Source organism: Myxocyprinus asiaticus, chromosome 4 (genome assembly GCF_019703515.2).
Source record: "Myxocyprinus asiaticus isolate MX2 ecotype Aquarium Trade chromosome 4, UBuf_Myxa_2, whole genome shotgun sequence".
Lineage (NCBI taxonomy): Eukaryota > Metazoa > Chordata > Actinopteri > Cypriniformes > Catostomidae > Myxocyprinus > Myxocyprinus asiaticus.
Window position 1 is genome coordinate 14,506,284 of NC_059347.1, and position 13,255 is coordinate 14,519,538.

General features: G+C 39.5%; 1 pseudogene; it reads left to right on the forward strand.

Annotated features, from left to right (window-relative positions):
* Nucleotides 1–1,975: 1,975 nt before the first annotated feature.
* Nucleotides 1,976–12,896, forward strand: LOC127437076 (maternal B9.15 protein-like; annotated as a pseudogene).
* Nucleotides 12,897–13,255: the final 359 nt, after the last annotated feature.

Below are 13,255 nucleotides of genomic sequence, written 5' to 3' on the forward strand. Positions count from 1 at the left end.
TGGGCACTCATAACCCAAAACGACTCCAATTTGCCCGTAAATATGATGTTCAAACGCAAGTAATGTTAATTCCCAAGTTGAAGTACCTCAGTAGATGGGTGCAGAGTATATAATATGTATAATTATATTAATATGTAATTAAAATAAAGTATTCGACTAAAACTACACCTGTAAAATCTATTTTCTTTTCTCTTTACATCATTATAACTCTTCTAAATTTTACCTCATACGTTAAAGAGTGGCGTGCTGTCGTAGCAACCATGATACCTTCCGTTTCCATTTGTCCTAAGAAGGCAGTCTCGTTTAAACAAGATTTGTTTAAAGGAGGACGCTCGGTATACCACAGCCTTTTCCGACCTAGCATGCAGCCTTCCAAACAAGACACAGCCACTGTTTCGGAACGGTTCGGTATTGCAATGTTCAGATATATATATATATATATATATATATATATATATATATATATATATATATATATATATATATATGCATTTCTCGAAGGCTCTTTGGTACTAACAACTGGGTTGTATTTTCCTCTGTGTGAGTGTGCTGTGTCACTCTATACAACTGATCTTTTATAATTGAAAAATATGGATATGTGAGTGCAATGTCCGGCTGAAGATTTTGACCATCAATCACTATCACTTGGTCAAATGCGTGTTTCAGGGTTTCGTCTCATGACTGCTCTAGAGGGAAATCTTCTACTGGGAATTCCCTAAGGGCAGGGAAGGAAAACACCTCCCCATCCCCAGCATCAGCCTGATGTGGAGCAGACATAAATGGTCCAGGCCACGCCTCCCCAGCCAGAGCTTCGCACATCCCACACCAATTCACTTCCTCACAGGACCCAGCCGCACACAGCCCCTTCAATAATAAATGAAAAGCTGGCCAATTAGTTCCCAAAATTAGTGGATGGGTGAGGCGTGGAGTAACCACCACCTCAACATTATGCTTTTGTCCCCGGAACATTATTGTGACATATAATCATGAATATCCCCATGCACACACCTCACCTTCACCCGATTATTTGTTTCCAATGCCCCGTTTTGAACCAAGCAATGATGAATGGAGGTTTGATTGCAACCTGAATCCACAAAGGCTTGGTATGTACCCCCCTTAATACCCATGGGTACTTAGTACGTCCCTGCTCGACCGGGAGCGGTCCGTGGGGTGTCGGGGATCCAAATTAAGGCCCCCACCTCCAATACAGGGCACGGATCTCGGACATGACTCGGCTTCCCGCAATTCCAGCAGACCATCCCAGGCCTCCCGCTCACACTCGTAGCAGCAGACAGTTAGAGCAGGGAAACCCCATGACCAGATAGCCGGTCTTGGGGGAATGTTCCCACGTTTCCAGGGAAACAGAACCGGGCGGAAGGAGGGGGGGGGAACAGGGGAGGAGACAACAGGGGCAGAAAGGGTGTGGGGCATGCCAGCCCCCGGATACGCTGTCAGATGGTCTTCCACCAGCTGGACCACTTCAGCTGTCCCCTTCGGCAGCCGGGAGATGAGCTGCTCCAGCACCATCAAGCTGATGACGTCATTGGCGTCGCTGTCTTCCTTGGGCACCCACCGCCGGAAGGCATCGCAGAGCTGCTGAGCAAAGGCAAACGGGCGGCCGACCTCACTCAGCGTCAAGGAGTGGAAACACTGGCGGTGCTCTTCTGGGTTGCGGCCGACCTGTTGCAGGATGGACTTCTTCAACCTCACGTAGTCCAGTAAGTCAGCGACCAGAAGTTGTTGCGCCACGATCTGGGCTTCCCTGGTCAGCAGCAGCAGAAGATGTACCACCCATTGTTCCTGCGGCCATCTCAGGGCTTTGGCCATGTGCTCAAAGAGTTTGAGATAGTATCTTTGTGAGCAGCACGTGAGGGTTCGCTGCTGCCGGGAAACGGGCGGCAGCCTCCACCCCCTGGGTTACAAAGCTCTGCAGCACCCGCTGGTCCTTTTCCTGGGCCCGAAGGAGCGCCTCAAAATGCCGCTGCTGCTCCACGCGCATGTCCACGATGGCCTGGTGTTGGGACTGGTGGATGATGGCAAGGGACCTGAAGACACTATCCAGATGGTGATGACACCATGGCAGTGTATCCTTCTTCCTCTTTTCTCCCGGGTTTTAGCACCAGTGTAAATGTTCATTGAAATGAGGAAGCGGGGAACAGCGATTCCAACTCAGGTACGTCACTTGTATTTATAAATCAAACACATCCGCCTCAAGCGTGACGGTAAAGCTTCACAACAGCCGACAGCGGCCAACACACACACACACACACACACACACACAGCTTGTCAACTGGGTTCTCTCTCTCCCTCTCTGGGGTTTTGGGCAGCCTTTTACCTCCCCACCTCTCACTGTGAACATAGAAATCACAATTAGCAGCAATTCATCTCAGGTGAAAACCCTTACCACTTCCTTTCTCCCCAGATGAACGCTCGGCCATGCCCTCACCCCCACACATGGTTACATGATCCAGTTTGCACATTGGCCACCCGTTTCAATGGTGTTCTGTCTTCCACGGTTCCGTCCAAATACGTGCCTGTTTTACTAGCCAAAATACACAATCTTTTTGCAGAGAACGCGATAGAGGTTGTTTCATGTGAATTAATAAGCCTGCTGTCCCACTGAGCGAATGCATGTCAAGTCCTCACGGGCGTGTCAGAGCTGGTATTTACAATGATTGAGCACAATCTGTGGTCTGACAAAACGATATGCCAGTTTTGCATGCACAGACTGTGACACACACAGTGGGATTTACAGCCGTTAATTCCTCGTTCTGGAGAAGGATGGCGGGCTTCGGCCCATTCTAGTTTTGAGATGCTTGAATCACGTGCTTGCGACACGCCCATTCCAAATGTTAACTCAGAAACAGATCTTATCGCAGATCTTATTGCACACTGATTTGAGTCAATAGATCTGAAGGACACGTACTTTGTACTAATTGCACCGCATTACAGGTGGCTTTTTAGATTTGCGTTCGAGGGAACTGCATATTAAGTCCTTAATTTCAATCTGTCTCTGGCTCCCCACACATTCACGAAATGTATCGATGTGGTGCTCTCCCCATTGAAAATTAACTGTGTGTGTTTTGAACTACCTCAGTGATTGATTATTACTAGCCAATCAGAGGAACTACTTAGTTCAAACTGAAAACACATTACCACTGAAGTCATTTCATTTTCATATGCATCACAGTAACTTGCACTGTCTGGCTGCTCTAGCACCATGGACAGCGCCAGCCTTCTACCAACAGGGTATTATGCTGGGTCAAGTTTTCAGAAAGAAAGTGCTGACCACAAATGCATCCAATACAGGTTGGGGCACGGCGTGTAATGGACGCCCGACTTTCGACACCTGGAAATAGGTGCAAAACGTTCGTTACATGTCAACCGCTTAGAGCTACTGGCTGTCTTTCTAGCTTTGAGAGCTTTTCATTCTGATATTGTGAATCACCACATTCTGATTCGTTCGGACAACACAACAGTAGTGGCATATATATGTCGCCATGACACGCTGTCCCACGTATGGCCGGTGAAACGCAAGTATATGCTTCCCCCGGTGCGCCTCCTTCATTCTGTCATCAGCAAAGTCCGAGTGGACATGGAAACAGTTCTGTTAATTGCGAAAAAATGGCCCAATCAGCCAATGTTTCCGGAAATGATAGAGATGTTATACAGCTCGCCATGGGAAATACCAGAGAGGGATCTGCTCTCTCAGGCGCAAGGCACAATCTGGCATCCCAAGCCCAAGCTATGGAACATGCATGTGTGGCCCCTGAACAGAGCATGCTAAATGCACCAGAATGATGCATACAGTCATGAACACCATTTTACAGGCCAGAGCGCCATCCACGAGATGCCTCTGCACGCTAAAATGGAATGTGTTCGCTGATTGGTGTCTTTCACATGGCAAAGACCCAGTAAACTGCCCCATACATGAAATTCTCACTCTGTCAGCGCTCAAAGTTTATTAGGTGACTATATCTGCGTATCATGCACTTGAAGCTGGCTCCACTATAGGCAAGCATGACTTAATCATAAAGTTCCTTAGAGGAGCAAGACGATTAAATCCACCTCGGCTGGCTACAGTCCTGACTTTGGACCTAACTTTAGTCCTAAAAGTGCTCACAGGGCCCCCCTTTGAGCCTTTGTGCATGCTCTCCATTAAGACCGCACTACTGCTGGCTCTGGCCTCAGTAAAACGGGTCAGTGACTTACATGCTCTATCAATTGACAATTCATGTCTGGAGTTTGGCCCCGGTCTTTCAAAAGCCATTGTCAAACCCAGAAAAGGCTATGTGCCTAAGGTTCTAACCACACCCTTCAGAGCGCAGGTCACTCACCTTCAAGCTTTCTTCCCTCCTTTTAATTCGGATGAGGAACAATCCTTGCATTTGCTGTGCCCTGTGCAGGCACTACACTGATACGTTGAGCGCACCCACCAGTTCAGACTGTTTGATCAGCTCTTTGTGTGCTATGGAGGAAGCACAAAAGGAATGTCTGTCTACATGCAAAGACTTTCTCACTGGATCGTTGATGCGATTGCCTTGGCTTATGAGTTGCAGGGTAAGATTTGCCCAATTGGTTTTAAAGCACACTTAACTAGAGGCATGGCCTCCTCATGGGGATGGACGAACAGTGTGTCTTTACAATACGTATGTTTTGCAGCAGGAAAACATGTTTTTCTCAAAACACATTTGGAAGGTTTTACAACCTAGATGTAACGTCCCTCTCTTCACAAGTCCTCTCTATTTAGAGCGCTTTCTATTTCGTTTGCCAAACATATATGAGGGATGTGCTCCTTGTCCCTCAGTCCGAAAATTCAGAGGAATGGTGTTTGCGCACCTGCTTTTATACCAGATAGCCTAAAAGGGCAGGGCTCAAACACCATAGCCAATATTAGAATATTTGCGTTATTGTAGAGAGGTTTCAACTAGGTTTTGTAGAAGGACACTCCCCATATGTGTTAGCACGCAATGTCTCGTTCCCTTCGTCTCATGGAACCGAGGTTACGTACATAACCAAGACGTTACTATATGGAAACTACAGTATTACTGCTGTAAAACCATGGTTAATTGTATCAAAACCGTGATTTCTGCAAAGAAAACCATGGTGACAGCAGTCATGGTTACTACAATATTACTATAGTAAAACCATGCTTAATTTTCGTTAGGGTCGTTAACTAAAAAACCCTTTTCTCTAATTAATAAATCAACATTTTAACTTAATACCTGCACTATTACAGTACATGCATCAACATAAAATGCATTTCAAACTCTACTGCACATATATTCAATATTCAGAAGCTGTACATCACTATAGAAGAAACTTTGCTATTAAAATGGATACGAGGGATGTTGTGACGCAGCTCAAGTATTTTAATTATATGCAGAAATCACACATCTTTGCCAGCGGAGTAGGGAAATATCCTTGGCAATGAACACCCCAATCACTTTAGTTACTGTTTTATGCCGGTCCGAATCAGACGGAGTGCCTGCTTCAAAACAGAATAGGCCTTTATCACACTTCCGTATTCACAGAGCGGAAGCTTTGCTTAGTAGCTTAAAACAACTTCTGCTGCAGTCTGTTTCTATGCTAGTGCCCAGAGCGTGGAATTATTATGGACTATTTTATGTACAATTAATCTCAAATACTTACTCTAAACAGACCTACCTCACCTTACAATCATTACTCAGGGATGATGAAGTATTGAAAAACGATGTAATGTTGTTTTATTATTTTAAACAGGATGTATGTGAGCAAGGACCACGTCACAGAGGGGGTGGGGGGATCCCTCTAGAACTGCCCCTGGACAGGAGACCTAAATAACGCAGGGGGCTTCTCTATCAGCAGCTAATTTTCTCCAATTCTGTACATACACTACCGCTCAAAAGTTCTGAAACACTTACTCATTCTTTATTATAATTATATATATATATATATATATATATATATATATATATATATATATATATATATATATATATATATATTTCACATATTAGAATAATAGTAAAGTCATTAAAACTATGGAATAACATAAATGGAACTATGGGAATTATGTTGTGACTAAACAAATCCAAAATAAATCAAAACTGTGTTATATTTTAGCATCTTCAAAGTAGTCACCCTTTGCCTAGAATTTGCAGACATGTACTCTTGACATTTTCTCAACCAACTTCTTGAGGTATCACCCTGGGATGCTTTTTAAACAGTATTGAAGGAGTTCCCATCTATGTTGGGCACTTATTGGCTGCTTTTCTTTGGTGCAAGTCATCAATTTCAAAAACTTTTTTTTTAAATTAAATTTTAGATTTATAATGAAATAAATGAATATGGTGGCACAATTATATTTTTGTCTACAAACTAATTTCAAACATTTAAGCATACGCCTTCAGATCAAAATATTTTTAAGATCATGAGAAACATTTCGGTCAAGTGTTTCAAAACTTTTGACCAGTAGTGTATATATATATATATATATATATATATATATATATATATATATATATATATATATATATATATATATATATATATATATATATATAATATTTATATCAACCGTTTTTCTAAAAAGAGTTATAAACACAATTGAGTAGGCGGATGTTATCAAATTTAAAGTTGGATTTTAAGGTGGAGTAGAGGTATAATTTGTAGCTAACTCAACTCAAAAGCATTTTTTTTTTAAAAATAATATTATTCAGATCTGGAAATAAATATTCATGGGTTCACCGCTAAATCACATGCAAATAAATTACTTAGACACATTAGCATGAATTATGATGCTTTCCACTTTATTTTAAGATACAATACAATGTCAATACAAAAACATATATATATATATATATATATATATATTTATTTATTTTTTTTTTCTTTAATTTTTATTTTTTTTTTATTATTATTAAAACATGTTTTTCTTAACTGGTCTTCACCTGGTAGTGAGGTTAGTGATTACAAAAAATGTTAATCAACTTACTGCACTGCCTGGTGACCACACAGTATAATGCCTGGCAGGGTCATTTATCTTAATGTTTACTGTAGAAACCACATGAATTGTATCATACAAATAGATTATAATTTAGCTGTCATGGTCACACTCACATTGTCAGAACAGCAGGTAAAATATTTTTATCATATTTTACTTTCTTTCCAGTGTGTTTCCTTGTAGGTCATTGTGTTGGCAGTATGGTTAGTGATTGTAGCCAATTTAAAACAATCAGCTAACAACACTGCCTACAAACCAACCCCAACATGTAAACATATCAGCAAATACAACCTCTGTATTAATCCCTCCAGTTCAGTCTGCAATGTAACCCTAAAAAAGAAAAAGAAAAAAGAAAGTCAAACAATTAGGACTATAAAGGCCATATATAGTTTAAATACCAATGTAGCATAGAGACAAGATGGTGTATATTCACTGATGACTTCAGCATAACAAATAATACTGTATATATAAATATAATGTTTAATGTTTTAAATAGTATACAGTATATAAAAACAATCGTCTTTAAGTGAAAAGTCATCAGACGAAATGCTTCTGCACCCTCAGGTTTGTGTTCATCTCTTGTTGTTACGACCCTGCTGACATCTCCAAGTGGGGTTGAACGCTAATACCTCTTAGAATACCCTGTTAAACTATTTTTAAAGAAATTCAGAACTGATATTGACACAAAATGCTCCTTTTTCCAGATTTGTACACAGAGAGAATGTTTTTTTGTTGTTGTTGTTTTTTTGTTGGTCATGCAATTATCCTCAACAACTATGGAAAGTTAGTAGCCTATGTTTATTACAAATAGTATGCTATCTTGCAATAATTTTCAGTGCATTTTAGGATTATTATCTTTGGGTATTTTGAGTCAGATCCCACTTAAGAAAGTGCTTGCTTTAATATAAACGTGATTTATTTTGTATGCAAATTTTACATTCATAAATGTAAGTTTTCGAACAGTAGGCCTAAGCCTGTTTTCTATGTATTCTTAAAAGAGATATAACATTACTTTAATACTGTATCACTTTCTGTTAACAAAAAAAAAAAAAAAAGCACTTAGAACAATTACAGTTTGAACTGCCTTCAAACTCTTTGCTTTAATTGATGTATATATTACTGTTTCCTTTAATCTCATCCTTATTTTATTTTTTTATATTATTTCATATATCTATTTTTTATTACTTTTTTAAAATTAATTAATTAATAATATTTCCCATCTTCTTTTCATGCTTAATTTGTTCTTTCTTGGTATTTATTTCCCCCTATTTAATATGTTATTCCTTCCGTTAACTTGTCAAGTAATTGTATGGTGATCTTTGCTCTGTAATGTGTTGAAGGAACAATTAATTAAAAAAAGAAAAGAAAAGTATACCTCTTAGAAAATCATGGTACCCTTAGCTCTCGAATAATTCAGTTCATGCTGAGAAAACCAACGATCAACATAGCGAACAATTCGGGCGAATCTCACCTGAAGACACTCGTCCGTAGCTCTGTGTGCTCTCGTCTTTCAAAGCCCCTCTGCTTCGCATTCCAGCACACGCATCTGTATTTATAGCTGTATGTTCAAATTCAGCGCCCTCTGAGGCGGGAGTCACAAGAGCGCGAAGCCCGGCGCTCACCGCAACACACACTGGCGCTGTTTCTCTGTGGAGATGAGCGCGGTACAACGAGGGAAAATACCCTGCACTATAACAACTCAAGCTGTTAACTAATAGTAAATACAGTAGCTTTTAACACTGTGTTTGCACTTAATCTCCTAAAACCCCTTTGAGATGTATTCTCAAATCTTAGGCTACAGCTGAACTTGCCCCTTTTGCTTATGACTGAAACTGTAAGATTCTGTGATATTATAACCAAAGATGGTTGTATCGAAAGTGCACTGCTTAGCCGTTGCCTGTTATAATTCTTCAGATTGAAGGAAACAAAGGTGAAGTGTAACAAGGCCTTGGAAAATACAACACTGCATCTGAGAGGCCCATATCTATGTCAACACTGAGAAGTGGCAATGTTGTTAACTGTGTTTATAGTTGACAATGTTCTTCTTGACTAGGTAACCAGAGAGACCATTTAGTCCATGTGAAGACAGGTCTAGGCTTGCCCAGAGGGAGTAAACAAAACACACATTTAGTTTCATCACGCGCTTGCTGCTGCCCATTTTAATTTCCACAGAGTTTCCAAATAAGTCTAACACAAACTAGACATCTGTGTTCCCTTGTCATATTTGTTTTTAACTAATAAATTGAATTACTAATACAATAATAAATAAATAATTTTATCTTCTGGGTTAGCCTATAAATTCCAAGATTGGTCTTGTAAAGGGGAGTCCAGACAGAAAAGTATCAGCCACTCTCACTTACAATGTTTATCCAAATTAACAATGCAATCATGCTGTTTAGTCAAGATGTGGCTTATAGCAACCTTATAGGCAGCTTAAACCATCATGTCACAAAATAAATAAATAAATAATAATAAAAAAATAATACATAAAAAAATAATCCACGGCCTCAATGTTACCTTCAGAGGTCACTTCAGAGGAAGTACAACACTGAAATATTGAGTAGGTAAGTCATACATTTTGATGTACTTAACCTTAAAGTTGAAGGAACAGTTCATCCAAAAATGAAAATTCTCTCATCATTTACTCACACTCCTGCCATCATAGATTTAAGTGCTTTATTACTATAAATTCTCCTCCCTACCCAGGTATGCACGGAGAATGCGAATAGCCTAAAACAAAAGAAGAATGTGAATGTGGAGATTGATAGTGAAACAAAAATGACTTAAATATTGATTTGTTTCTCACCCACAACTATAATCATATCACTTCAGAAGACATGGATTTAACCGCTGGAGTCTTATGGATTACTTTTATGCTGCCTTTATGTGTTTTTCGGAGCTTCAAAATTCTGGTCACCATTCACTTGCATTGTGTGGACCTACAGAACTGAAATATTCTACTAAAAATCCTTATTTGTGTTCTGCAGAAGAAAGAAAGTCACACACATCTGGGATGGTACGATGGTGTGAATGATGAGAGAATTTAAATTTTTGGATGAATTATCCCTTGAACACTTTGGCTGAATTTAAAATGACCAATCTTAATTTAAATACTTAAAGTAGAAGGAAACTAACTACAGGTAGCATATACTAGCTAATACAGTGAGTGAATGCTAGCATGCAGAATGTTTGCTAATTGGAAATATTATGCTTTGATTAGCATAGCAATTGCTCAGTGAGCAAAGCAAAGCAAACCAACATATATATATTTATATATATGTATGTGTGTGTAAATTTAACCTGTTGTCAAACTAAGCTCAAGCACCACTATTCACCACAATGGTAACCCCCAAAACACCAACATAACAGAGACTCTTCTAAATAACACAAGAAAACATTAAACATTAACAAGTCTCCCACCTTGGACAAATTGAATGAAAAAGACATATATAACACTTAATTTTAACATTTACTCTCCCTGTTGAGTGCCATGCAAAGCATGCTGAAATTAGAAATCCCCTGCCCAGTTTCAGTTAAATTTAAGTTCATTAAACTCAATAACACAATTTTGGTTACCTAAAAGGTGTCAGTTTAGTGAACTCAAAAGAAAGAGAAAGTTTTCAATACTCATCAATACTCATTATTTCTTTGAACTAAGTTGTATGATTTAATTCCCCACTCAATACAATTAATTATTTTGTGCATTAGGGTTTACAGTGAATCTTTATCTTCATGCTGTTAGGTCATTCCAAACAGAATTTCTAACAAAAATTACTTTAAAAGTGAGTTCCAAATGACCATTATTTTTGAGCCCCATTTTAGCACTCCAAAGCTGGTATGGTGGATGGTAGTCTATGAAGGGAATAGGGCTTAGGGATGATCGCTTCTAATTGGTACGCAACGTCAAACTAGACACTTTAGTGATTATTAATTAATACTTAATTTTGTGTGGCTCCCACAATTTGAATCACCTGCTCAAACTAATTACTGATTAGCATGTCCAAAGACATTAAAAAGTTCAGTGATGTTGACTGGGTTTGAATTTCTTGGTTCTGACGAGAATTTGACTTTGTATAGCTAAAACAGAATATCAGCTTGGTGATACAAAGCAAGTTTGTTTGCTTCTTTGAAACAGTTGTAATTTTATAATACTTTTAAGCTTTTTAAGAGAACCAGTTGGTAACAACTCACCATATCGTTCCTTAAAACGAAAGAAGAGATTGCAGTAACAGTGTTTTTCATTGCGAGGCTTGCAAAGAAACATGGCAAACTGGATTGTGTTCGCAGTGAGAAATTTGCTGGGAAACTCACTGCAGTACTCTTTGAAAATTACAAAGGCCATTGATATCTAGAAAACCCAAAACCCAAGGGGCAAGCTTATTGTAATGAGCCTTGCGCAGACCTTTATTGTATATAAGGTAAAACATTTTTTAATTTTTTTAAAGGTGCCTAATGATGAACGGAGCTCAAATGAGGGACCCAGTTATTGCGTGTGCTTGCTGCCAGAGTGACATTGTTTATGAAGATCTTGGACTACCAAAGGAAATGACCATTTGGGTTGATCCTGGAGAGGTGGCATGCCAATATGCCACATTTTCTGGAGTTTGTATAGTTATGCTTTGTGCTTAAACTTGGTTCACCCAAAAATAAAAATGATCTCATTTACTCACCCTCATGTCATCCCAAATGTGTATGACTGACTTCCTTCTGCAGAACACAAAGATTTTTAGAAAAATATTTCAGAACTGTAGGTACTCCCAATGCAACTGAATGGGTAACAAAATTGATGCACAAAGGCAGCATACAATTCTCACAGTGCCAGATGTAATCTATATCCTCAGAAGTGGTATGATCGGTGTGGGTGAGAAACAGATCAATATTTAAGTCCTTTTTATTACAATAAATTCTCCTTCCTGCCCAGTAGGTGGTTGATATGCACCAAGAATACCAATCACCAAAACGAAAGAATGTGGAAGTGGAGATTGATAGTGAGAAAATTACTTGAATGTTGATCTGTTTCTGTTTCTCTCCTATCATATCACTTTTGAAGACATGGATTAAACCACTGGAGTTACTTTTCTGTTGCTTTTTCTGTTGCTTTATGTTGGTAACCACCATTCACTTGCACTGAATGGACCTACAGAGCTGAAATACTCTTAAAGTGTGTGTGTGTGTTCTGCAGAAGAAAGTCATACACCTCTGGGATGGCATGAGGGTGAGTAAATGATGAGAGAATTAATTTTTGAGTGAACTATTCCTTTTTATTAGAATCTAGATTTTTGGATCTGAGATCTTATGACTTCATACCACTGCAGTATTTCCACATCTAGGAGAAGGACTTTACTTATCTTAATAGGTATGGTGAGAAGTCGACCCCATTTTGTGTGACCCAAATGGAGGGTCCGAAAAGAGAGAAAAGTTCTCTCGTAGGAATAATAATGCAGTGGAAAGGGTTTCCTCAGACTACCACTCGGGCACCTCCTCTGATGAGGAGGCTGGCAACACCAGAATGAGTAGCAGCAATAGTAGCAGTATTTCGGTTCCAGAGCCTAAATGCATCCCCACTGTCTCCAACCCCAACAGTATCTACCAGGTAACAATGCCCAGACATGTTAATTGGGAGCTAATGTGGTTAACATTCGCCTAATCCACAGGTACGGGGGCCCCAAAACAAATTCAAAACAGTATTTCTTTAATAGGTAAGGGGCCCAGAGCAATATACAGTCAGGGGGCCCAGAATTACTTGCTATGGCCCTGCATACAATAACCGGAAACCTTATGTTGCTGAGGGCTACCAGCAGCATTCCTCTTCAGGTGGGCCATACCAGTCTCATAAGAGCTTCAAGGGCTACAGGCCTTCTCTGGTCCAAGGGTGGACCGATATCACTGGGTCAGCAAGAACCGCTCTTAAATGTTCAACTTTTAGAACTGTCTCATACATGGCTGTGCAGCTATGAAATGTAGTTCTTTAAGTTATTTATGTAGTTATGTGGAGACTATGCAATGAAGGTACTTTTAAATTTAACGTTCGTTTTAATGAATGGTTTATTTGTGCTGTGGAAAAGAGATTCTAAATAAAATCTGTTTTAATAGACCTGTTTGTGGGAAATGCTTTTCTCAATGCCACTAGATGGCAGCATAGCACACCCGTTGAAAGTTCATACTTCACAGGCACTCTTGTGATTTGTACCATGTGTGACCAATTCTGAATCAGACCATGTTGAACTGGTTTCGTGTTATGCAATGGAACTGTTCAAGATGTGGGAACTA